At 45.2% G+C, this 26,808-nt stretch overlaps 1 long non-coding RNA gene across 4 annotated transcripts; it reads left to right on the forward strand.

Moving 5' to 3' along the window:
* Window positions 1–18,603: 18,603 nt before the first annotated feature.
* Window positions 18,604–21,098, forward strand: LOC123083317 (uncharacterized). Of its 4 annotated transcripts, none has more exons than XR_006439272.1 (5): window positions 18,604–18,659; window positions 18,887–19,093; window positions 20,291–20,358; window positions 20,818–20,923; window positions 21,008–21,098. It is a non-coding gene; the product is annotated as an uncharacterized lncRNA (long non-coding RNA). The 4 variants fall into 4 exon arrangements; XR_006439273.1 differs by having other exon boundaries at window positions 18,608–18,659; window positions 18,897–19,093; XR_006439270.1 differs by lacking the exon at window positions 18,604–18,659 and having other exon boundaries at window positions 18,792–19,093.
* The last annotated feature ends 5,710 nt before the right edge of the window (window positions 21,099–26,808 follow it).

Here is a 26,808-nt window from a genome sequence, read left to right on the forward strand (position 1 = left end):
GGAGCTTTGCTACCTTAGGATCCGCGAAATACCGCTGCAGACGAGGAGTGATCGGAAAGTACCACACCACTTTTCGAGGAGCTTTCTTCCTCTTCTTGTATCGAGTGACACCGCACACCGGACATATGGTAGACTCCGCGTGCTCGTCCCGATAAATGATGCAATTGTTCATGCACACATGGTATTTCACGTGTGGTAAATCCAGAGGACACACGATTTTCTTCGCCTCCTCCAAACTGGTCGGGCACTTGTTCCCCTTGGGAAGACGTTCGTGCCAGAATGACATGTTCTCGTCGAAGCATGCGTCGGTCATTTTGTGTTTTACCTTCATCTCCAGAGCCATGAGCGTTACTTTCAGGCGGGTATCCTCGGGCCTGCATCCTTCATACAATGGAGTAACCGCGTCTAACTCAAGTTGATCCATCTTGGCTTTCTCTCGGGCGGCAGCTCTTGTGTTATCCGTCTGCTTGAGAAGCAGCTCTTGAATATGAGGGTCCTGCACCCAGCCCATCGATGGTCCAGCGTCGTCTGCTTCGCCGGCATCATCATCATGTCCTGCATCTTCTACATGATGACTGTGTACAGCATCACCGTCGGTGATCATCTCCTCGGGATTCTTCGTCTTCTCGCCCCCCCCGAGCCGCGGTGGTTGTCTTGCTGCCCTTCCTCATTTCTTGCCCGGCCCCCATGGACGACTTCGTAGTCATCTTCATGACCTTGCCACCGATAGCCATCCATGAAACCACGCAAGAGCAGGTGGTCCCGCACCTGCCCGGAATCCGGGTCCGCAATAAGGCTATTCAGCTTGCATCTTCGACACGGACATCTTATCTCCGTCTCGTTCTTTTGAAGCATCTCGACCTTCGCGGACCTCAAAAACCTATTCACAATGCCTTCGGTCATCGTGCGGACCATGGTCGCCTGCGGGGTAGAGCAAAACGATATTTTAGAACCAAGAAAAATTTGGCATGACATTCCCTAAAAATAGGACCAAAAAGAATGCTTAATGCCAAAATTCTCGCCGAAACGGAAATGAATCAACATTCCGGCAAAATATTGGCAACTATCGCATTTCAAATACCGGTACACCTCCAAACACAAACACATATGCAACACCACAAACATATGCAACACCACGAACATACATAGATCTAGCTAGGCCATAAAAAGTGCATGTGCACATTGTTGTAGGGAGAACAACATAAATATAGCTTCTCCCTAACTTACCTAGCAAAACAAGGTAACTTAACCACTTAATTTGAATGAATCTATGGTGGAAATGAGGTGAAAAAGAAGAGGCACCCGAGACAAGGAGGAGGCGGTGGAGAGAATGAAGTGGGGAGAAAGTGAGTGTGGGAGGAGAGGCTGTCCAAAATATCTTGTTGCTGCCCACTTACTAATGGAGCACCAGCAACAAATGCGCCATTAGTAATCCAGGTTACTAATGGCACACCCCCTGGTGGTGCGCCATTAGTACTTTTGCAAAAAAAGGAATAAAAACAATAATAAAAAAAATAACATTAGTGGCGCACCTTCTGGCTGGTGCGCCATTACTAGTTACAACTAGTAATGGCGCACCACCAGAGGATGCGCCATTAGTATGTTTGGACAGGCGCACTAGTTCAAAAAAAAATTGGTACTAATGGCGCACCGTGGGCAGGGTGCGCCATTAGTAGTTTCAACACTAATGGCGCATCAGAGGGTGGTGCGCCATTAGTATATACTAATGGCGCACCACATGTCTGGTGCGCCATTAGTGTCAATTCCATCTATAGCCCTTTTCCTAGTAGTGTCATCGAGCATCATTCTGGCCATCTCAATAAGGGTTCTGTTTTTGCGCTCCGTGATGCCATTCTGCTGAGGTGTGTAAGGAGCAGAGAACTCATGAGTGATACCCAAAGTATCCAAATAAAGGTCCAGGCCGGTGTTCTTGAACTCAGTGCCGTTGTCACTTCTGATATGCTTGATCTTGATGCCATAGTTTGTCATGGCATGATTTGCAAAGCGTCTGAAGACATCCTGCACTTCAGTCTTGTAGAGGATTATATGCACCCAAGTATATATTGAGTAATCATCAACAATGACGAAGCAATAGAGGCAAGCAGTGGCATTGAGAGTAGAGTAGTGAGTAGGGCATAATAAGTCCATGTGTAGCAGCTTGAAGGGTTGAGATGTAGTCATGATTGTCTTCAGAGGGATGCTTGGTTCTTGTCATCTTTCCAGCTTCTTAGGCACCACAAAGATGAACTTCTTAAACTTGACGCCTTCGATGCCCACAACATGCTTCTTCTTCGCGAGAGTGTGCAAGTTCCTCATGCCAGCATGCCCTAGCTTTCGATGCCAAAGCCAGCACTCTGAAGCTTTTGCTAGAAGACATACAACCATCTGCGGTCCTGCTGAGAAATCTACCATATACAGATCATCTTTTCGATACCCTTCAAAGACTAGAGACTTGTAAGATTCCATCAGTACAAGGCAACGATATTTTCCAAATAGCACAATCATGTTTAAGTCACAAAGCATTGAGACAGACATTAAGTTGAAACAAAGGGATTCAACAAGCATCACTTTATCCATGTGCTGATCCCTTGATATTGCAACTCTACCTAGACCCAATACCTTGCTTTTACCAGTGTCAGCAAATGTGTTGTGACTCTTGTCTGATGGTCGTAGTGTTGAATCCATCAGAAGACTTCGATCGCCAGTCATGTGATTAGTGCATCCACTATCCATAATCCATTCTGAAGTACGAGGTGTTGTAGCATACAGTGCAATTTGGGGGATAGGCTTCACCAAGCTAGTTGTGAAGCAGAAACATTTGATGAACAAGTTGAACTTGGAAATTCAGATCTTGGTTAGGATAGATAGGATGAGTGTTAAGGAATCCCGAAACGAAATACATAGTAAGACCGTTTGGGCATTTTATCTTGCGCCCCACATGTTTTTGAAGGTCACCAGCATTAGCATTGGATGCCTTTGGTTTCCGACTAGAGACCTTTCCCTGCAAAAGAGAGTTAAGTTTTCTTAACCACCCACATTTTCAGGGGTGGCTTAGAAGCAATGAGTCTAAGTGTAGCATCTGAGAACTTCGGCTTTGGAGCCCTAGTAAATAGCCTTAAAGGAGGTGAATAATACTCATAGGAATAAGCAGAAAAGTCCTTAGTTCTATGAACATAGCGGTTTGATGAAACACGCTCATATTCATCGGTCTGAGTATGATTTCCCTGCAAAACATTGAAGTTAGGGTGACTCAAATGAGTCCTCGGTCTGTATGAAGCTTTCGTACCATATGAAGCCTTTGGTATGGGGGGTGTCTTCTTCACAGGTGGTGTCATGATGACATTCACAGGAAGATTCTCAAGACAGCTTTTGGGTACCCATATCTTCTTCATCGGTGGCCCATTCCTGCAGTTAGTACCAATGTACCTGGCAAACACTTTGCCATTCTGATTCGTAAACAGTTTATAGTTTGCATCAAAAGATTCATCAATGATAATGGGGTTAGCACAAGTGAAACCAGATAAGGTGGATGGATCTACAGAGGGTTCCTTTGCAGCAACCCATGTGTTTTTGGGGTACTGCTCAGGCTTCCAGTAAAACCCATCAACATTAATTTTTCTCTCGAACCCAACACCCTCTTTCCTAGGGTTTCGGTTCAAAATCTGCTTTTTGAGGACATCACATAATGTCTGATGCCCTTTGAGACTTTTGTACATCCCTGTCTCAAGCAATGTCTTCAACCTAGCATTCTCATCAGCAATAGTAGTGGTATCCTCCGTAGAGGGGTTACTTACCACATTAGCAGTTGAAGATATTGCAACAAGAGTAGTAGTAGAACATTCAGCAACAAAGGCAGCGTTATCACGCTCAATGCATTTTATACATTGTGGTTCATATCCTTCCTGAGAAAGACTGATATGTTGAGCGTGGAGTGACTCGTTTTCCTTTTGAAGATCTTCATGAGACAATCTCAATTTATCAAGTTCCTGCTTCCTTTGAAGATAATCATAGGAAAGCTATTAATGAGAGGTTGAGAGCGATTCATGTCGACCTTCATGTTCCTGGTACTTAACATGAAGATTTTTTATGTCTTCAATTAAGGACTGAGACTTGGTGATTTCCGTGTCCAACAAGTCATCGCTTTTGTCTAGCAGTTTTTGAATATGTTCCGCAACTTTCTGTTATTCAGTTGAAATTTTAGCAAGTGTTTTGTAACTAGGTTTGGATTCACCATCAGAGTCAACTTCACTTGATGTTTGAAAGTAAGCATCGCGTGAGTTTACCTTGGCACCACGTGCCATGAAGCAGTAGGTGGGAGCCGAGTCGTCCTTGTCATTATCATCAGTGTTGGTGACGGAGCCATTGACTTTAGTGTTCAAGATGGACTTGGCGACGTAAGCTATAGCTAGAGCCAGACTCGCAACACAAGAGTCGGACTCATCCTCAGACTCCACCTCCGCCTCCTCGGAAGTAGCTCCTCCTCTGGATCCATCTCCTTGCCAACAAAAGCACGAGCCTTGCCAGATGATCTTCTTGAGTGATGAAGACTTGGAAGAAGACTTGGAAGAAGACTTTGAGGATTTCTTCTTCTTCTTGTCATCAGAATCATATTCTTTGCACTTCTCACTACTAGGAAAAGGCCTACTAATGGCGCACCTAATTTAGCCATTAATGGCGCATTAGTGGTGCGCCATTAGTGCCACGCCATTAGTATATTTTACTAATGGCGCACCACTGGTGCGCCATTAGTATCTGGTATACTAATGGCGCACCACCGGATGCGCCATTAGTATATACAACAGTGCGACATTAGTATGCCTCCCAGGGGGCCATGTATACCCAGGTGCTTTGGCATACTAATGGCGCACAACAGCAAGATGCACCATTAGTAACTTCGGCATACTAATGGCGCACTGTTTAATGATGCGCCATTAGTATCCTTTAGCATACTAATGGCACACTGTGTTGTGATGCGCCATTAGTATGAATATTAGGTTTTTTTGATTTACTTATTTTCTGTTTTTTGCACAGGTTACAAAATGTATAATTGGACAAAATATAGACAGCACACATCAACAACAGATGCATCGAATACAATAGAAGATTAGTCTCTGAATACAATTCATCATATTAGTCTCCCAATTGAAAAGACCGAACAAAGATAGAACATTATATTACAAGTCTCGAGACCGCGAGTAGCGAGTTTGTCTTCACATTACAAGTCGATATCGATCATCTAAACTACCATCACATAGAAGAGAGTTGCGGTCATCACGATGAGCATCATCACGATGAAACTCGTCCTCATCCGGTTCCTCCAACGCTCCCTCCCCTCTCCCGCTAGATAGCGGGCGTATCTAGATTCGGCCTCGGCCCTAGTGGTGTACCCTTTGTAACTGTTACCGCTGAATCGGTGAACCTGTCTCCGACACTCCTCCCAGTCGTCGTAGACTCCGGGAACCTTACCCTTGTACATGACATACGACGACATCGCTATGCACTAGCCAAACGAAACATTAGTACCAATTCACAGACAATACATAAGCAATATATAAGTATGCAACAGAACGATCGGAAGAGAAAAGCAAGACATTAATAGCATCGATTACATCTAAGTTGAACGACTCTCGAAACCAAAGAGACATACTACAAGTTCATTAAAGTTTAATTACAACATGAGCCAATCGATGTTTCAGAACTAGACACAGCATCACTGCTTTCGACTCGACTCAAGGGACCGGAGCGTGGATGAAGCCGCCGTCTATCGTGGGAGTCATGAAAGAACGGGCGTTGTCAGCCTGCATTTGTAGCGTTGTGTCGATGTCACTGTTGGACGGTTGATTTCTGAGGTAGAACTGCCCCGAGGTACGAAGAACATCTTGATGGATGATTTCCGCAAACTCTGACTGGATGTGAAAGAATTCTTGTCTGATGTCCGCGTCCTGGATTGCCGACACGCTCGTGGCCCAATCTTTGAATTTACTTGGTAGCAGAAGTTGATGATGCTCCCGTACGATCGCCCGCATGTGATGGATGGCGTAGTAGGCACCCTTCTGACCGCCAGGCGGCTGCTTGACGCAGGAGAACATCGTATTGTGGGAGAACACGTGCTTGCCGTACTTACGAATAGGCCTGGTGAAGGTGCCTCCAGATTTGGCGTAGCCGGGGAGAACATCATCAAGAACCTTCTTGACATTTGTGTAGTCTACGTTCGACTGACGGCCCGGTCGAAATATGTGGCCATGGAATATTTGGGGCTTAGGAGGATGAGCGTGCAATGTGTGTCACTGCAGAAAACACGGAATGTTAAAAGAAAAACGATCAAAATCTAAGAATTCATATGTTACGGGCCGGTTGAGGGGAGGACTTACTCAGGAAAGTAAGGCACGAGGAAGTTATCCTTATCTTGGTTTGCCAGAATGATGCCTTCGAGGTAAGAACTCGCGACTTGCCAGTCCCCAGCGCTGCCCAAGATCTTGGCACGCATGTAGAAGGGGTCGACTATCACGATGTCCGGGGTCTTGTCGCGAATGATCCGCATCTCCATACTCAGCGAAAATAGCAGAACGAAGGTGTAGTGCAGCGGATGAAGGTTCATCATAGCGTGGATGTCATCAAACCGCGGGATGATCGTACGCCCGATGGAGTTATCCACAAAGCCCTTGCCCTCTGGCACCTTGGCCGCGAAAACCGGGTATGCCACATCCTTCTCTCTGAGACGCTGCTTCTCCAAAGAAAGAACACTGTCATGCAGACTCCGCATAGCACCGGTTGCAGCATTGAGCATATTTGTCGGTAGCATCGCCCTACCCGCCACATGCACCCTCCTCGACATATCCTCAGGTGAAGGTGGCTCGTCCTGAGCACGAATCGTACTCGGTGCCGGCTGGCTCGCACCCTTGTTAGTCTTTCTTTTGCGTGCCTTCTTCTTCTCCTGTAATGGGACCGAGTTCTGCTCACATACCGCCTTCTTGAGTGTGTTTGGGCTGATAATATTTCGCACCTCGCCTATCTGAGGCTCGGTGAAGTCGGTAGCTAGAGGCGTCTCCTGAGAGCTGAACGGCAGACGATGCCTGTTGCAACTTGGCTTCTCCGTGGTATCAGCTAGATCACGCACGTCTTTTGTTGGGTTGGGTTCTTGAGAAGGAGCCCCCATGAAATCGCCATCGTACCCATGTTCAGCAAAGTACTGATCGACGTTGCCAAATGTATCGTCGTCGTCGTCGTTCTGATCATGTGCCATATGCATGCTTGGATCTAGTGGCATAGGGATATCCAGCAACGTTGGGGCGGTATTGCCATGGGGCCGACTTGGCGCCGACACGACTCGCGGTGTTGTCTTTGGGGTGGTGTCCCCCGCCCCCAAACGAATCTGGCTCTTCGGCCAAAGCAGGGGCCAGCTCAGGCAGGCGCTGAGGGTCATCACGTCATCATCATCGGCCCCGACGGGTCGAATCGGAGGTAACAACTCGTCGCAGCCTGGCAGCACCCGAACCAGTTCAACCCTAAACAAGTTGGGTGGCATCTAGGTACCGTGGAACAAGGGGTTGCCCCGTTGAACGATTTTGCCCTTGGCGACATCGACCAACTTGTTGTTCACGAAGTGCAGGAGAGTGCACGGAACGTCGGCGGCGCCCTGCGAAAACATGTAGGGCGTCAGGGATGCCCAGTCAAAGGCAAGGAGATGAAGTCCTCGACCGAGAGAGGCTTAATTAGTTACCGTGATGATGGCGTCGAGCTCGGCTAATGTCGAGGCACCGCCAACGGCGGGCGTGCAGTTGACGGAGGGGTCGCTTGCTGCAGAGGTGCCGACCGGCGTACACCCGGGTGCATTAAGCTCCCGTGACGGCGTGGGAGACACCAATGCTGCCTCCGCCGGAGACAACAATGGCCCCGCCATCGCATTCTGCGAGTTGCTGGCCGTGAAGCTAGGAATCGGGGGCGGCCCTTGTTGGCCGCCCGCAATCCATGCAGTCAACACCTGTGCCTTGAGTTCTTGAACCTCGTGCGCCTGGCTTTCCGAGCTGGTCTTTTTCTCCTTCCGCACACCAGCGGTATAGTATGACCCCCATTTTGTGGACAAGCCTTTGCCGGCCACACGACCAGCTGACGTCGGCTTACTAAGCTTATCCTTGTTCTTCATTACATTCAACGCCCTATTTAGAGTGGTGTCCCAAGGGTTGCTCTTAGTCGACCCTGCGCTACTGCTTTCAGTCGCCTGCGGAAGGAACGTGAACCATTTAGAAATTTGGCTTCATTAATTAGAATGCAACCATATGGAGCTAATTACGCGGGGGTGTATTCCTTACCAGAACAAGCTCAAGTGCCCTGGTCTTCGGATCCGTGGTAAGCTCCTTTGTTATCGGGTCCTCCTTGTACCGGGCCCTGACATAGTTCCTAGTCTGCTTGTTACCGCTGTATTTCTCGAAGCAGGGCGGTAGGCCTTGCTCGGCACGCTCCGCGTCCTCCTTGTCCCATATAGGCTCCGCCACTCTGTAACCGCCGGGACCGAGTTTGTGTTCCCCTAAGTTCAGCTCCCGCATTTCTTTCCCCCACTGACTTGATTGGGAGTTTGCGGTGCTCGAGCAATTGATCTTGAAGTCGTTGTAGTCATCTTCAGTGATCGAAGGATTTTTCTCCTTGATCTTCTCATAACTCTCACCTTTCTCGATCATTCTCTTCACATTGCTTTTCCAAGTAGACAGGGCCTTTCTCATCTTCGTGAGGGCAACATTGTTCACTTTATTCCCTTTGAGGCTTGTGTTTTCAAAATCAGCGGGGAACTTGTATCGTTCGTGCAGCTTCGTGAAGAGGAGGTTGCGCAAATTCCCTCGGTCAGGATGCCTCAGGTTCTCGGTGTTGATCGAGACGGTGCTCCGGAGAATGCACCTGAGCTAAAGCGAGTACCCCTTGACTATTCGTTCGGGCGCCGTTGGATTCCCGTCGGAGTCCACTTCAGTAACTTCCTCCTTGAGGGTGCGGAGCACGGTCGGGCGCCGGTCCTTCCGTTGCCTCTTCTGTTGGCTGCCATCTGTGCGTGCGCCGCCATCATCAGTGGTGGCATCCTCGGCGGCACCATCAGTGGTGGCATCAGTGGGGTCATCCTCGGCGGTACCATCAGTGGTCTCAGGATCGGTGGGGAAGGCGGCGTCCTCATACAAGTGAGGTTGTTCCTTCATCTCCTGGGACAGCTCCCAGAATGCCTTGCCGCCCGAACCCCCAGCCTGATCGTTGTTGGCCATGTTTCTCTCTAAATAGGAACAAAGTTTGGTCAAAAAGTTGGTTATTGTCAAGGAACAAGATCATGGTCTCATCATTTAGGGATTTGTCGACACCGAGGCATCCTAAAAGCTAAGCTTTTATCATTGAGGGTTTTTCGACGCCGAGGCACCCTAAAAGCCTAAGCTTTCATCATTAGTCACAAGTACCCCGGCCCATGCATTAGTCACAAGTACCCCATATGTCCTATTTTTGGCAAAGTCATGCTAAAATTCACAAAAAATTTCAGCATGACCTTTGCTGAAAATAGGACATATGGAGTACCCGAATTTGCTGGAACGGAAGTTAATCGACATTCCAACAAACTCAAGGGCCTCTCGGGTGGACAAGGCAAAAAAGGCCTTCATCACAACATGGAAAATACATTGGCATGTGAAGAGGTGAAACAATATATGCATCTCCAAGCAGTATCATTCAACATTTTGGACAAACCACTACAAGCAATACTGGATCAGAATGTTTTTTATTCATAACTGCTAAAACCCTAGGAGTTAACCGAGCCACCAACAGAATGTGGACTTAAAAAGAGAGAGTCACGGACAGTGACATGATACATTTTCATAAAATTAGCTAGTTTTACTTATGGTGCACAAAGGAACAAGTACTGCAGTGCACTTAGAAAAAAATGAGCACCGCAAAACAAGAAGACTCGTTTCAGGTAAACGGAAGCTGTCGACTCCATCAAGTGGAGGCAAAAACAAGTGTAATTGCAAATGAATGCAAACCACGTTAAGACTTAACTGCTAAGGCCTAGTTTGGCAACACGGTTAAGGATATTGTTATTTAGCCATTAATTACCATCTTAAGTGCAAATCATTTTTGATTCACTCTAGCTATGAATTGGTTGGTATATGATGTTTTTTTCCAAGGGCCTGCTTATTTTTTGCCTTGATAAATATAGCTCATTATTCATTGTTATCTCCTCTTTATGAATAAATAGTATACTCATGTTGACTTGCCTGCCAACTAATTTGTTTCAGAATCTTCACATGCATAGGTACTTGAGAAAGGGAGGGGAATCAGAGTTGTTGTGGAGGAAATGAAAATATCTTGTTATTTGGCTGCTACCATCCATGTTCTTTTAGACTGAACATTCCCATGGGCGTTTCTCTACGCAGCGAATATATTAGATCAAGCATCATGTCATGGACACCATAAAACTTTTCTGCCTTGATAACGATGTCTACAGGTTGGACCCTGCTTTTGTTTATGAGCTCATTCAAGTAACTCTCCTAGCTCAAATGGGTCAATTTCACGTTTACATGATAGATGATACACAACATAATCTTTAGTCTTGAACAAATTATGGTAGACTAGAGATAGAACACTATACGAACCAGACACATACCGACGATATGGAAACTAGACTCAGGTTATTAGCAAATACTTGTAGACTGAATTTGCTGCTTACATCGTAATAATGCTAACATCAACTGTTCCTCTGATTGCAAATAGATCACGTGAAATTCCAACAGTCCTATTGTACAGAAATTCAGTCCATAAGGGCATATATGTCCAACAGACTCTGCTACTTTGATATATGAGTTTTGCTGTATAGGTAAAAAAAAGAAAGACATGTCTAACAGACTCTGCTATCTACTTTGCAAACATTAACTTCTAGCTACTTTACATGTTAAAAATTCAAAATGGTTTTTTGATTGCAGCTAGACCAAGTGAAATTACAACAGTTCTAAAGGCCGTCGAAGATCACAAGGGCAGCTTGCTGTTGTATAGGACTTAGGTGAATATGAGGTGTCACTTGACTGAACTTTAGTCAGTACATGTTACACAACTTCAGTCAAATGGGAGTGAGAACATTCTACAGATTCAACATCAGTTATTCTAGCCTACAACATCAGTTTCTATTTTGGGTAGTGGTTTTTCGTCTTGTTCTTTCAACACTACCAACAGCCTCACTTTAACTAACAAAACAACGTTGTCTCTGTGACAGCACAAAATTAGTAATTGTTTGACAGCTCAAAATCAGAAACCATCAGTGTTAATTGCGGTTGATAATTTGGGTGTCCTCTTGCACTATCGACGATATGGAGAGGGGGAGAGGAGGAGGGGGAGCTCACAGGGGCGATGGTGTGGACGGGGCGACAAGGTGGGGCGACGAGGTCCGGGTAGTGGTGGTGCGACGAGGTCCGGGTGGTGGTGGTGCTCCGGCGACGGTGGTGTTGACGGGGCGGCGTCCGGGCCACCGGCGACGAGGGCGGCGGGGAGAGCGGCCGAGGAGACAAAGACGACGGGGCGGCGGGGCGGCGTCGTCGGGAGAGGAGAGGGCGGCGTCGCAGCGTCGGGGCGGAGACGAGGACGACGGGGCGGCGTCGAGGCGGCGTCGGGGCGGCGTCGAGGCGGCGGGGCAGCGCCGTCGAGAGAGGAGAGGGCAAGGGGATCGAGGGCGAGGGCGAGGGAGAGAGAGGGGATAGGTTTGGGCCGGGATATGGATGGGGGCGGCACAATACTAATGGCGCACCACACCACGGTGCGCCATAAGTACATCCATACTAATGACGCACCTTGCCCAGGTGCGCCATTAGTATTTTTTTTTGATTTCTGCTCGAGCCAGCAGGTTATCTTCCACCTGACCTGATCCACATCAAGTTCCCTCTACTAGCTTGACTGGTCAGCAGCCAGTTCTCACACCAGGAGGTCCTGGGTTCGATTCCCAGGATCCACAATTTTTTTATGCATTTAAAATGCTATTTGATACTTATTTTTTTTAAATATGTTCAAACTTGTTTAAATCATAACAGTAATATTTTTTTATAAGACAGTAATAAATTTTTTAAAAATATCATCAAACAGTAATGCTGGTGGAGCGGGGGAGGGTGCGGGGGTGCAGGGGTTTAGCGGCGTCTGTTGAGTAGGGGAGGGGTGTGCGGGGGGTCGGCGGCGGCGGTTGAGTAGGGGAATCGAGGGTGCGGGGGGTCGGCGGCGGTGGCCGGTGGACCGGGGGGTGCTCGGCGGCGAGGGGGACCGGATCTGGCGAGGTGGGATAGCGATGAAGATGGAGGGGGATCGAGATCGAGTGTCCATGAAATTTAAAAATATTCATGATAGTTCAAAAAGTGCCCATGAAATACAATCGAGAAATGAAGGCTACGATTTAAATACAATCGATCTTTGCTAGCTATCTGTTCACAATCTTCTTGCCCTTCTTTTTCGCAAATGGAGTTCTTCTGTGGAACGGACGTCCTTTAGGTAGGGGGGTCCTACTTCGCCTCATCATCATCATCATCATCATCATCATCATCATCATTAGCGTGAAGCTCCTGCCTGATGCCCATTGATTTCAATTCTGCCCTTGCTTTCGGCCCATCTTTGGTCCTCTCTGGCATGTTGAGCAGGGTACCAAGCAGACTCTCGCACACGTTCTTCGTGATATGTATGACATCAAGGCTATGAGGCACACGGTGGATCTTCCAGTATGGCAAGTCCCAGAAAACAGACCTCGTTTTCCATACCTTCAGCAGGGGCTCTGGCGCCTTTAGCTTCTTTCCCGGCTCTAGCGCCTTTTGCTTCTTTCCCGGAAGTGGGCAGTCTTTCCAATTTTTGAACAGCTTGTCTATTTCCTCGCCGCTCCTCGTACACGGGCGTTTTCGGGGTTCGGTTTCACCATCGAACAGATCCTTGCGTTTCCTCCACAAGTCATCGTTGCGAAGCCACCTTCGATGTCCCATGAACACGGTTTTTGAAGACCCAGGATCTCTATCTAGCTGGCGATACGTTGTGTCATCCATGCACCTTACGCATCCAGAAAATCCGTGGACTACCTGCCCCGCGAGATATCCGTAACCGAGATAGTCGTGCACCGTCGTGAGCAGTGCGGCTCTCATAGGGAAATATTCTTTCTTTGCGGCGTCCCACGTATTGGCTGGCATTTTCAACAGCATGTCAAGCTCCTCTTTCAGCTGCCCCAGATACAGATTGATCTCGTTCCCTGGTTGTTTCGGCCCTTCAATTAGCATACTCATGTGAATGTACTTCCTCTTCATGCACAACCAGGGGGGAAGGTTGTACATCCACACAAACACAGGTCAGGTGCTATGTGTGCTTCTCTGGCTGCCAAACGGATTGACTCCATCGGTGCTCGTGCCCAGCACGATGTTCCTTGGATCGTTCCCAAATTCTGAGTCTTTGAAGTTCAACGCTTGCCACTGGCTAGCATCCTTAGGGTGACTCAGCATCTTGTCCTTTTTATCTATCTCCGGATCATTTGCGTCATCTTCTCGCTTCTTCTCCTCCCTATCCGCGTGCCAACGCAGGAGCTTTGCTACCTTAGGGTCCGCGAAATACCTATGCAAACGAGGAGTGATCGGAAAGTACCACACCACTTTTCGAGGAGCTTTCTTCCTCTTCTTGTATCGAGTGACGCCGCACACCGGACATATGGTAGACTCCGCGTGCTCGTCCTGATAAATGATGCAATTGTTCATGCACACATGGTATTTCACGTGCGGTAAATCCAGAGGACACACGATTTTCTTCGCCTCCTCCAAACTGGCCGGGCACTTGTTCCCCTTGGGAAGACATTCGTGCCAGAATGACATGTTCTCGTCGAAACATGCGTCAGTCATTTTGTGTTTTACCTTCGTCTCCAGAGCCATGAGCGTTACTTTCAGGCGGGTATCCTCGGGCCTGCATCCTTCATACAATGGAGTAACCGCGTCTAACTCAAGTTGATCCATCTTGGCTTTCTCTCGGGTGGCAGCTCTTGCGTTATCCGTCTGCTTGAGAAGCAGCTCTTGAATATGAGGGTCCTGCACCCAGCCCATCGATGGTCCAGCATCGTCTGCTCCGCCGGCATCATCATCTTCATGATCATGCCCGTCGTCTGCTCCGGCATCTTCCTCATCATCATGTCCTGCATCTTCTACATGATGACTATGTACAGCATCACCGTTGTGATCATCTCCTGGGGATTCTTCGTCTTCTCGCCCGCCCGAGCCGCGGTGGTTGTCTTGCTGCCCTTCCTCATTTCTTGCCCGGCCCCCATGGACGACTTCGTAGTCATCTTCATCACCTTGCCACCGATAGCCATCCATGAAACCATGCAAGAGCAGGTGGTCCCGCACCTGCCCGGAATCCGGGTCCGCAATAAGGCTCTTCAGCTTGCATCTTCGACACGGACATCTTATCTCCGTCTCGTTCTTTTGAAGCATCTCGGCCTTCGTGGACCTCAAAAACCTATTCACGATGCCTTCGGTCATCGTGCGGACCATGGTCGCCTGCGGGGTAGAGCAAAACGATATTTTAGAACCAAGAAAAAAATTGGCATGACTTTCCCTAAAAATAGGACCAAAAAGAATGCTTAATGCCAAAATTCTCGCCGAAACGGAAATGAATCAACATTCCGGCAAAATATTGGCAACTATCGCATTTCAAATACCGGTACACCTCCAAACACAAACACATATGCAACACCACAAACATATGCAACACCACGAACATACATAGATCTAGATAGGCCATAAAAAGTGCATGTGCACATTGTTGTAGGGAGAACAACATAAATATAGCTTCCCCCCTTACTTACCTATCAAAACAAGGTAATTTAACCACTTAATTTCAATGAATCTATGGTGGAAATGAGGTGAAAAATAGGAGGCACCCGAGACAAGGAGGAGGTGGAGAGAATGAAGTGGGGAGAAAGTAAGTGTGGGTAGGAGAGGCCGTCCAAAATATCTTGTTGCTGCCCACTTACTAATGGCGCACTAGCACTAAATGCGCCACTAGTAATCTAGGTTACTAATGGCGCACCTTCTGGCGGTGCGCCATTAGTAGTTTTGCAAAAAAAAACATACTAATGGCGCACTGTTCTACAGTGCACCATTACTAGTTTAAACTAGTAATGGCGCACGGTTGTACAGTGCGCCATTAGTAGTATTGCAAAAAAAGGAATAAAAAATATAATAAAAAAACAACTTTAGTGGCGCACTTTCCGACGGGTGCGCCATTGCTAGTTACAACTAGTAATGGCGCACTATGTCTGGATGCGCCATTAGTATGTTTGGACAGGCGCACTAGTTAAAAAAAAATTGATACTAATGGCGCACCTTGGGCCAGGTGCGCCATTAGTAGTTTCAACTCTAATGGCGTATCTGAAGGTGGTGCGCCATTAGTATATACTAATGGCGCACCCCTTGTCTGGTGCGCCATTAGTGTCAATCCCATCTATAGCCCTTTTTCTAGTAGTGTCTTCTTCTTCTTCTTCTCATTGTCCCACTGTGGACACTCAGAGATGTAGTGACCCGGTTTCTTCTTGTGGTCATGGTAGAAGCTTAATCATTCCTTGAGTTGGATCCTGAAGACTTTCTGAAGCCTTTCTTCTTGGTGAATTTATGGAACTTCTTCACAAGCATAGCAAGCTCCTTTCCAATGTCTTCAGGATCACCAGAACTGCAGTGAGATTCTTCTTCAGATGAGGAAACAGCCTTTGCCTTCAAAGCACGAGTTCGGCCATAGTTTGGGCTATAGATATCTCGTTTCTCAGATAGCTGAAACTCATGTGTGTTTAGCCTCTCAAGTGTGTCAGACGGATCAAGAGTCTTGAAGTCAGGGTGTTCTTGTATCATCAGGGCCAAGGTGTCAAATGAGTTGTCAAGTGATCTCAGTGGCGCCGAGTGCTTCGAGCTTATTTGTGATATCAGTGAGGCGATCAAATGTGAGCTGGACATTCTCATTGTCGTGTCGCTTGAAGCGGTTGAAGAGGTTGCGGAGGACACTGATCCTTTGATCTCTCTGAGTTGAGACGCCTTCATTGACCTTGGAGAGCTAGTCCCAGACTAGCTTGAAGGTTTCTAGAGCACTCACACAAACATACTGTCCTTTGGTTAGATGACCACAGATAATGTTCTTGGCGGTAGAGTCCAGTTGAATGAACTTGTTGACATCACCAGGGGTCACACCTTCACCGGTCTTGGGAACGCCGTTCTTGATGACATACCACAGATCGACATCAATGGCTTCAATATGCATGCGCATCTAATTCTTCTAGTAGGGATATTCAGTGCCATCGAAGAGGGGGCACGCAGCGGAGACTTTGATTATCCCTGCAGTCGACATAGCTAAAACTCCAGGTGGTTAAACCGAATCACACAGAACAACGGAGTACTTTGCTCTGATACCAATTGAAACGGCTAGTTATCGACTAGAGGGGGGTGAATAGGTGATTTTTATGAAAGTCTTCAAAACATGGGAGTTTCGAAGACAAACGATAGAAATGACACTATTTGTATGCAGCGGAAGGTAGACTACACTAGGCAAGTCATAGTCAAGTATTCAATGAAGTGAAAGCACGAAGACTATCAGCGGCTACGTAGTAAGGATTAGGATGGAAGATACTATGAAGCCAATCAGACTAAGTAGTCACACAATGAAGTCAAACAGATAATGCAAGCAGGCAATGACTTCACGAAGACAAACTGTAAGTAAAGAGAAGTGAGAGATAGAACCAGTAGCTTGGTGAGGACAGAGATTTGTTCGACCAGTTCCAGTTGATGTGACTACTGTACATCTGGTTAGGGAGGCTCAGATTCAACTCAGAAGACCGCATATTCACCTTATTCCCCTTGAGCTAAAGACACCTAGTCCCCGCCCAATCACTCTGGTAAGTCTTCAAGGTAGACTTCCAAACCTTCACAGACTTCGTTCACCGGCAATCCACAGTGACTCTTGGATTCTCAGAACGTGACGCCTAACCGGCTGGAGGATTCACAGTCCTCAAGTGTAACAAGTCTTCAGATCACACGGACAGAAAGACTTCAGTGATGCCTTGCACTCTTTGGGGTCTGGGTGGTTTGGGCTTTGTCCTTGCAAGGATTCTCTCTCAAAGGCTTCGGAGGTGGGTTGCTCTCAAACGACAAAAGCCGTGTACTAACTCTGAGTAGCCACTAATTTATGGTGTAGGGGGTGGGCTATTTATAGCCACTGGGCAACCCGACCTGATTTGTCTGAAATGATCCTGGGTCACTAAGGAACTGACACGTGTCCCAACGGTCAGATTTCAAAACCACGTGGCAGCTTGACTTGGGCTACAAGTAAAGTTGACTCATCCGACTCTGGGTAAGATTTGCTCTCATTGTCTTCGCTGGAAGACATAGGATTTGGTTGAGCATCACTTCAATCACTCTGACTTTATTCACTTGGACCCCACTTAACAGTGCGGTGGTTCCTATGACTCAACAAAGAAGACAAGGAAACAACAAAATAACTAAGTCTTCACGCTCCATAGTCTTCATACGATGTCTTCTCATGTCATAGTCTTCAACGTGAATAGCTTCACAAACCATTATTGTCCTCAATGTCTTCACACATTTTTAGGGGCCATCTCCGGTAGGTAAACCAAATCAATGAGGGACTACAACCTATGTTATCCTACAATTCTCACAAACACATTAGTCCCTCAACCAGGTTTGTCGTCAATCACTACAAGGATACCCTCCCTAAAGCAACACACAGTTTACAATGTTTTGACTATAGGTTGCAAAATTCACGATAGATACACATATAAGCATTGTACCATATCTGTTGCAGGCTTGCAGCTCGTGACCTATTGTGACCGGCCAGACTCGAACAAAAGCCCAACCCATATCTCTAGCCCGGCCCAAGTTGGTTGTCATGATTAACCTAGATCGTTCCCTGTCCCCAGCATCCCTTATTCCTCTCGAGCCTATAGGCCCCCTCGCCAGCCGCCTCCCCTCGACCTACCCTGCATCCCGGAGCGCGCCCCTCATCGCTCGCCTGAGATCCTCCGTCCCGGCACGCCCCCGCGACCCTCCATCCTGGCGCATCGTCCCTCGTCACCACTCCGCTGATACCCTGCATCCCGGCACGCCGCGCCTTGTCAACTCTCCCCTGTGACCAACTGCGTCTACTACCTCCGCACGGGGGCCTGCGACTACGGGAAGAGCTGCAGCTACAACCACCCTCGCGATCGCGCCGCCGCGGTGAGCCAGGCCGCTTCTCTTGTCCCAATTTTGTTGCCCCCATCATGCTCTGCTTCACTTCAATCTAGTTGGGGATTGGTACTTACGACTTGCCAATCCCTGATAATGAACAACAAACTGAATTACAGCTGGTTGGTGTGGAGGGGAGCTTCCAGCTAAATCCTCTTTCTGTGATTGAATTGATTCTAGTTGTGGCTTAGGAGCTTGTGACCAGTCAATGGAAGTGAACTTGATTGTGCAGTCGTTGGTTCCTGTTGTTGATTATGTGATTGACTGATTGTATAATAGGGCTTGTTGTCTTATTCTCGTGGTTGATGTTGATTATTCAAAGTTCCACTTTCTGCTTACGGTGCCACTTGCTTATGTTGCAGGCCTGATCATTCACACCGTCATATGGTCATATTTGTTTCCGAGACTTCAGAGCAGGTTACAGTATCAATTTTCTCTACTAAGTAATAATTACCTCCACTCGGTGCAGAGAAATGCAATGGCACTCAAGCACTGAATATGTTGCAATGGACATGACCCCAAAACTTTCTCCCTCTATTTTATTTGAGTCACAATTCGGTATTTTTTTACATATTTCATTCGCTTAAAAGACCATTTAGATCTCTGTGTTCTCTGCTACTACAAACTGAGGAGCAACTTGACAGCTTTATGCAGCTCGGTCAACTAGGCCGCTGGGACACTGGGGGAGAAGGACATCGGTGCAGAGCATGGCAAAGCCGAGTACTTGTTGGATCTGAGGGCTTCTGATCCACAGTTCTCCACATGATCATCCATCAGCATCTAGTGACATTAACACTCGGCAGCATAAGGCTTTCTCCCCACTATAGTTGGAGTTCAAGAGCGTAAGGAAGGTAATCTGTTGATCAATTACTGTTGCTTGTCACAAAACTCTGAAAAATATTACTGAGTACATCTACAACGAGCTATGCTTGCCATTTAAAAAGATGCTTATGTGAGCTGCGTGTCATATCAATTTTTTTATAGAAGCAGATCTTGCGATTTACTTATGATTTATGCACAGAAATTGTTTACTGCGTAACCCCTAAATATAGTAGAAGAGAAACAAATCTTATAAAACTATGCTGAGATGAGTAGTACTTATTTAGTCAAGTGACATGTTAGATAAAATTCCACACCTATTACAACTTATCTGACTTCTGTATTTTTAATGATAGCTGAACTAGATTGTGTTCCAGGAATACAAAACCATGGATGTTTTCCATTTATTCACTTGGCTATTGGAATTTGATTGATGTCCCCTTCTCCTATTATTAACAACATATACCTACACGGTTCTGTCTGCTGGGTTGCCAAATTCTAGACACTTCTTTTGTGGTTCGTGCTTCCGCTTTATTCCATGCTTGCCTACATCCGTAGTGTCACTCCTTTATTCTCTTGATGTGCTTTTCCTTTACAAGGAAGAATATACACCATGAGGAGAAGAGAAGTAAAATTGTAGCATATGGCAACTTTATAAATACCTCCATGTTTCTGATTCATCATGAGGTTATGTACGGATGTATTGCAAAAAGAAAAAGAAAAATAATGTCAATTATTTCTATATCACTTTAATTGGCATGGTCCATCTGTATTGTCGTTCAATTATTAGACCACATTCAATATTATTTTTTGGATGCCTGCAACTTCCAACTAAATAGATCGACGTATCTATATCTGATTTGTATTTGTAGTCTACAAGCAAGACATCCTAATTATTTGTTCGAACATACTACAGTCTTGTTTTCTCTGCCGTGTCTTCTCCTTTTCTTAATAGTGTCACTGCCTTTGATTTATCTGCTCAGATGTGCTATTTAGAGTTTGATCTGGATATATAATAGCTATTTTATTAGGAGTTGGTGGTAAAGATGAACTAATGGTTGATCCGCCCTGCTGTCCATGCTGCACTTCATGCAAAATCATTGGGTCGGTACTGGGAGTACTTCATTTTTGATAGATCTTATGCTTCAAAGCTTCTTTTTATTGTCTAGTATGTTTTATTTGCACTAATTTGGTAAATTTAATTTATCTTTTGGCTTAATATGTCCCAGGTATTGATATAGTAATATTTTTTTACTTGATTAATGGCCAAACATACTGCTTCAGTATCTTCCGGTAGGTGCCTCAGAATTATGCAGTTGATCATACCATACTGCTACTCGAATAAAAATGTATATCTTTGTGTTCTACACTGAAGCTATCATATGAAGTTTAATTATTTTCAGCGTCCATCACCAAAACTACTTTGTTTGTAGTGAAAGGCTTCATAGAATTTCATAGATGATGCACATCATGAGATTAACCTGTAGATGTATTCATAACCATATAGTAGAGGGGAAGATGCAAACACGACATGTCTTGGCCTCTCAACCTTTTTTGTTATATGTCATGTTTCTATTAATTATTTTGCTTGACATGATTCTGCCAATGGTAACTCTGATTTTCTCTAACAGGTAGGAACAGAAGTATTTTTAATGAGCCTAAAAAATCATAACACATGTAGCTCTTGCTAGAGTTGTAAGTTGTGATCCTAAATTTGAACTTGATGGTGCTGAAATTACTAATGAATTCTGGGTAGTGCATGTTGATATGGCACTTGTGAAAACTGAAGATTGGGTACGGAGTCGCAAAAACTGCAATACTCTTGGTAATGCAGATTTGTTTTTGCATCTCAACCTTTGTAAGTGAGTAATATCCTCCCTCTATGACTACTTGCATCATGTCAATGCATTGTGTGTTAACAGTTCATTTTGTTTTTTTGTTTGTAGATTCAAAAGATAAATGGATGAATCTATTGGTGTGTGTGGCAAGTATACTACAAGGATGATGATGATGTTCCTGTTCATGATGATGAAGACAGATGGTTTCAGTTTTAATTAAGTTGTAGGGATGATGTTCCTGTTGGATGATGTTCCTCGATTGTGTTTTAGTTATGTTGTAGGGATGTTTATGGATGCTTTCAACTTAAGTCTCGCCGTCAAGAAACATTTAGATTATACTTCGCATTTGGATGATTTTTCTTGTGTAATATGCACTATTGTAATCCAACAATTTTATTTAATATATGATTTCTTCCTCCCGTGATTATATTCTCTTGTTTGTCTTTACTGGAAATTCATAATTATCACCATTATGTAAAGCACTAATTTAATTGCTGGCAATATGTATAAAAAATATTATTCACATTATATATGAACCGCGTTGCAAATTCTTTGTTGCCAAGCCCTGCAACTTTGTTTCCTATACAATAAGCACCAACACATAGAAGTGTTGCACAAGTCTGTTTTATGTGTTGTATTCTTGCAACGGTCTCTTTTACCAACGAAAATATAAGCGTTGCATTATGCGCTAGCAACGCCGGATAAGGCAACGCATCCTAAACCGTTGCTAAAGACACTTACAACGCATATATGGTCTTCTAGATACGGAAAAATGCGTTGATATAGGGGGTTCCTGTTGTAGTGAATACTCCAAAACCAAGTAGGGGTGGCACTAGATGCACTTACACTCATGAGAGCTCATGATTGGGGCATGAATATAACATTGACTTAAGACTCCCCCAAGCTTGAGCGATACTTTCTCCTTCACGAGGCTAAATTTTTTATATATAATTACGATCATGATGAACCAGATGCATAGGATAAAAGTTCTAATGAAATTCCAATTTCAATCGGTTGTAGTTCCATGATCCAATATCATCAAATAGCCTATACCATGTCAATGCCTTTCCCTTCAATGATAAATGGAAGACCTTCTTCTGGACAACATCCTCGGGCATACCTGCAAGCTTAAATAATCCACAAACTTCATCCACATAGATTAGGTGCATATCGGGATGTACTGTTCCATCTCATGTATAGGGATTAGCTAGTAGTTTCTGTATCATACCCGAAGGAATTCAAAAGTAAATACTTTCAGTAGGTTCAGTAGGTTGAGGAGCAACTCTTTGCTCTTTTGGTCGAGGTGAAGATACCCCGAACAAGCCCCTCAAAGGATTATTTTCCATAATAACAAGTGACAGTAATTTCAACACACTATATAAATGTTTCCTTACCAAATTCCACTTACCAAAGGCGATTCACTCCCCGTCAACGGCGTCAGAAACGAGTCTTGATGACCCACAAGTATAGTGGATATATCGTAGTCCTTTCGATAAGTAAGAGAGTCGAACCCAACAAGGAGCAGAAGGAAATGACAAGAGGATTTCAGCAACGTATTCTCTGCAAGCACTGAAATTACCGGTAAAAGATAGTTTTGTGATAAGATAATTCGTAACGGGTAACAAGTAACAAAAGTAACTAAGGTGCAACAAGGTGGCCCAATCCTTTTTGGAGCAAAGGACAAACCTGTAAAAACTCTTAAAGCAAAGCGCTCCCAAGGACACATGGGAATTATTGTCAAGCTAGTTTTCATCATGCTCATATGATTCGTGTTCGTTACTTTGATAATTTTATATGTGGGTGGACCGGTGCTTAGTTGTTGTACTTCCTTGGATAATCTTCCCACTTATAATTAACCCCTCTCGCAAGCATCCACAGCTATGAAACAAGAATCAAGGTAAACCTAACTATAGCATGAAACTTATGGATCAAAATTAGCCCCTCACGAAGCAACGCATAAATTAGGGTTTAAGCTTCTGTCACTCTAGCAACCCATCATCTACCTATTACTTCCCAATGCCTTCCTCTAGGCCCAAATCATGGAGAAGTGTCATGTAGTCGATGTTCACATAACATCACTAGAGGAGAGACAAAATATATATATCTCATCGAAATATCAAACGAATACCAAATTCACATGATTACTTATAACAAGACTTCTCACATGTCCTATGGAACAGATGGTATTCATGTTCATAATCTAAGCAGTATTGAATAGCATTAAGGATCTGAACATATGATCTTCCACCAAATAAACCAACTAGCATGAAATACAAGGAGTAATAAACACTAGTAGCAACCCACACGTACCAATCTAAGGTTTTGAGACAAAGATCGGATACAAGAGATGAACTAGGGTTTGAGAGGAGATGGTACTGGTGAAGATGTTGATGGAGATTGACCCCCTCTTTATGGGAGGATCGATGGTGATGACGATGGAGATGATTTCCTCCTCCAGGGGAAATGTTTTCCTGGCAGAACAGCTCCGCCGTAGCCCTATATTGATCCTACCCAGGTTCCGCCTCGAGACGGGGGCGCTTCGTCCCGAAAGCTTCTCTCTGATTTTTTTCCAGGTTAAAGATGGGCGTCGGGGGCCTGCTAGGGGGCCCACGAGGTAGGGGCACGCCCTCCACCCTCATGGCTGGTTGGTGGCCCCCCTCTGGTGCTTTCTTTCCCCAATATTTTATGATTTATTCCAAAACTGATCTCCGTGGAGTTTCATGACTTTTGGAGTTGTGCAGAATAGGTCTCTAATACTTGCTCCTTTTCCAGTCCAGAATTCCAGCTCCCGGCATTCTCCCTCTTCATGTAAACCTTATAAAATAAGAGAGAAAAGGCATAAGTAATGTGATATAATGTGTACTAACATCCCGTAATGCAATAAATATTGATATAAAAGCATGATGCAAAATGGACATATCAATGCCATGGAGCAGTTCCATGATTTCAAGATGGTTGATAATCGTCCTGTATTGGACCAGGCTCATGAGATACAGCGCATTGCTAAGGAGCTGGAGCTCCTGAAGTGTGAGTTATCAGACAAGTTTATCATGGGTTGCATTATTGCAAAACTCCCTCCTAGTTGGAGGAACTTCGCTACTTCTCTCAAGGACTTGAGACGTGAGTTCTCTGTTGAGGATGTCATCGGTCATCTCAATGTTGAGCAGAACTCAAGAGCAAAGGACTCACACGTGAAAGGGGCAGAGGGTTCTTCTAGCATCAATGTGGTGTAGAAGAAGTTCCACAAGTTCAAGGGAAAGAACTCTGTCCAGCAGAATACTACCTTTAAGAAGAAGGGTAAGAAGAAAGAGAAAAAGAGAGATGGATGCTTCACTTGTGGTTTAGAGGAACATTGGGAAAACAAGTGCCCAAACAAGTACAAGATTCCAGGATTGGACTCCAAGTCTGTCAATGTCACTCTGAGCAACAATGACGCGGCATCTGGGTATGGTAATCTCTTTACCATAGTTTCAGTTTGTTAGTCCACCGGTTGGTGGGTTGACACTTGGGCCAATATTCATGTGTGTGCTGATGTGTCTTTGTTTTCTTCCTACCAGGTCCCACGAGATTGTTCCGTCTTGATGGGGAATGGCTCGCATGCTTCTGTTCATGGTGTTGGCACGATAGATCTGAAGTTTACTTCGGGAAAGATCATGCAACTAAAGAACGTGCAGCATGTCCCCGCCATCAAGAAGAATCTCGTTACTCGCTCCCTTATATGTAAAGAAGGGTTTAAGTTAGTATTTGAGTCTAACAAAGTAGTCGTATCTCGGTATGGACTATTTGTTGGAAAAGGATATGATTGTGGTGTTTTGTTCCACCTTTCCCTGGATGATTTCTGTAATAAAGTCGTGAACCAAATTCATTCTAATCTGAACAAATATGAAGTTTGGCATTCACTTCTTTGTCACATAAATTTCGGTTGTATGACGCGGCTAGCTAAGATGGATTTAATCCCGAGTTTCAATTTATCCATAGGCTCTAAGTAGCATGCGTGTGTGCAAGCTAAGCAACCTCGTAAGCTTCACGAGACACCTGGCACCGTTAGAGCCCATACATTCAGATCTCGGTGAGATGAATGGTGTGTTGACTAAAGGTGAAAATAAATACATCATGACTCAGATTGATGATTCCACTAGATTCCGCTCTGTGCATTAGTTAAATACTAAGGATGAGGCTCTACACTACTTTAAAGTCTATAAGGCTGAAGTTGAGAACCAACTTGAGAACAAAATAAAACGAGTTCGGTCTGATCGTGGTGGAGAGTACTTTTCTAATGAGTTTGATTTATTCTGTGCAAAACATGGTATTATTCATCAGAGGACGCATCCCTATTCACCCAGTCAAACGGGGTTGCCAAATGGAAAACCCGTACTCTAACTGATTTGGTTAACACCATGGAAAAACTGTACCATCGGGGAGGCTATATTGACATCATGTCATGTCTTGAATAAAGCTCCCACAAAGCGTGATGAGACTCTCCCTATGAGCAATGGGAAAAGAAAAGAACTACACTCTCTTACACGCACTTGGGGCTGTTTGGCGATAGTCAACGTGTTGATAAACAAAAAAGCGCAAGTTGGCACCAAAGACCGTGGACCGCGTTTTTCTTGGCTATGCCAAGCATAGAGTTGGCTATAGATTTCTAGTGATGAAATCTGATGTACACGACGTGAAGGTCGGTACGATCATGGAGTCTACGGATGCTCCATTCTTTGAGGATATTTTCCCCATGAGAGATTGCAAAGCACTTCTAGACTGGAATCTGATGAGACTCCTGAACCAGCCATTCCGATGGAATATTATGAACATAAAAGTGATGAGAGATCCACGGATGATGATGAGGAAGCTCCTGTTAGGAGCAAGAGACAGAGGACTACAAAGTCTTTTGGTGATGATTTTCTCGTGTACCTCGTGGATGATGATACTCCCAGTTCCATTTCATAAGCTTATGCATCTCTAGATGATGACTACTAGAAGGATGCAGTCCGTAGCGAGATGGATTCCATCTTGGCTAACGGAACATGGGAGATCACAGATCGTCCTTATGGTTGTGAACCATTGGGATCTAAGTGGGTGTTCATGAAGAAGCTTAGGCCCGATGGAACTGTTGAGAAGTACAAGGCTAGGCTTGTGGCCAAAGGTTATACCTAGAAAGAAGCAGATGATTTCTTCGGCACTTACTCGCCTATGGCCAGACTGACAACCATTCGAGTGTTATTCGCATTGGCTGCCTCGCATGGTCTTCTCGTTCATCAGAAGGATGTTATGACAACTTTCCTTAACGGAGGGCTAGACAATGAAATTTATATGCAAGAACCAGATGGCTTCGTAGTAAATGGTCAGGAAAGAAAGGTGTGCAAGGTAGTGAAATCCTTGTATGGCATGAAACAAGAATCTAAGAAATGGGATGAGATGTTCAACACTACTCTGACATCTGTTGGCTTTGTTGTTAACGAAGCTGGCAAATATGTATACTATCGCTATGGTGGGGGCGAAGGAGTTATACTATGTTTGTATGTCGATGACATACTGATATTTGGGACCCACCTCAAGGTCATTGAGGAGGTCAACGCTTTTCTATCTCATAACTTTGAGATGAAAGACCTGGGAGTGGCTAATGTTATCTTGAACATCAAGCTACTAAGAAAGTCTGAGGGTGGAATTACACTTTTGCAATCCCACTATGTTGAGAAGATTTTGAGCCGTTTTGGATATTCGAACTACAAACCTTCTGCGACACCATATGATCCTAGCGTGCGGATTCGATAGTTCGAAGGCACGGCTGTTTATCCATTGAGATATTCTCAAGTGGTTGGTTCACTGATGTACCTAGCATGTGCAACTCATCCTGACATCTCATTTGCTATGTGCAAACTAAGTCGGTTTGTTTCCAATCCGAGAGATTT

Source organism: Triticum aestivum, chromosome 1B, assembly GCF_018294505.1.
Source record: "Triticum aestivum cultivar Chinese Spring chromosome 1B, IWGSC CS RefSeq v2.1, whole genome shotgun sequence".
Classification (NCBI taxonomy): domain Eukaryota; kingdom Viridiplantae; phylum Streptophyta; class Magnoliopsida; order Poales; family Poaceae; genus Triticum; species Triticum aestivum.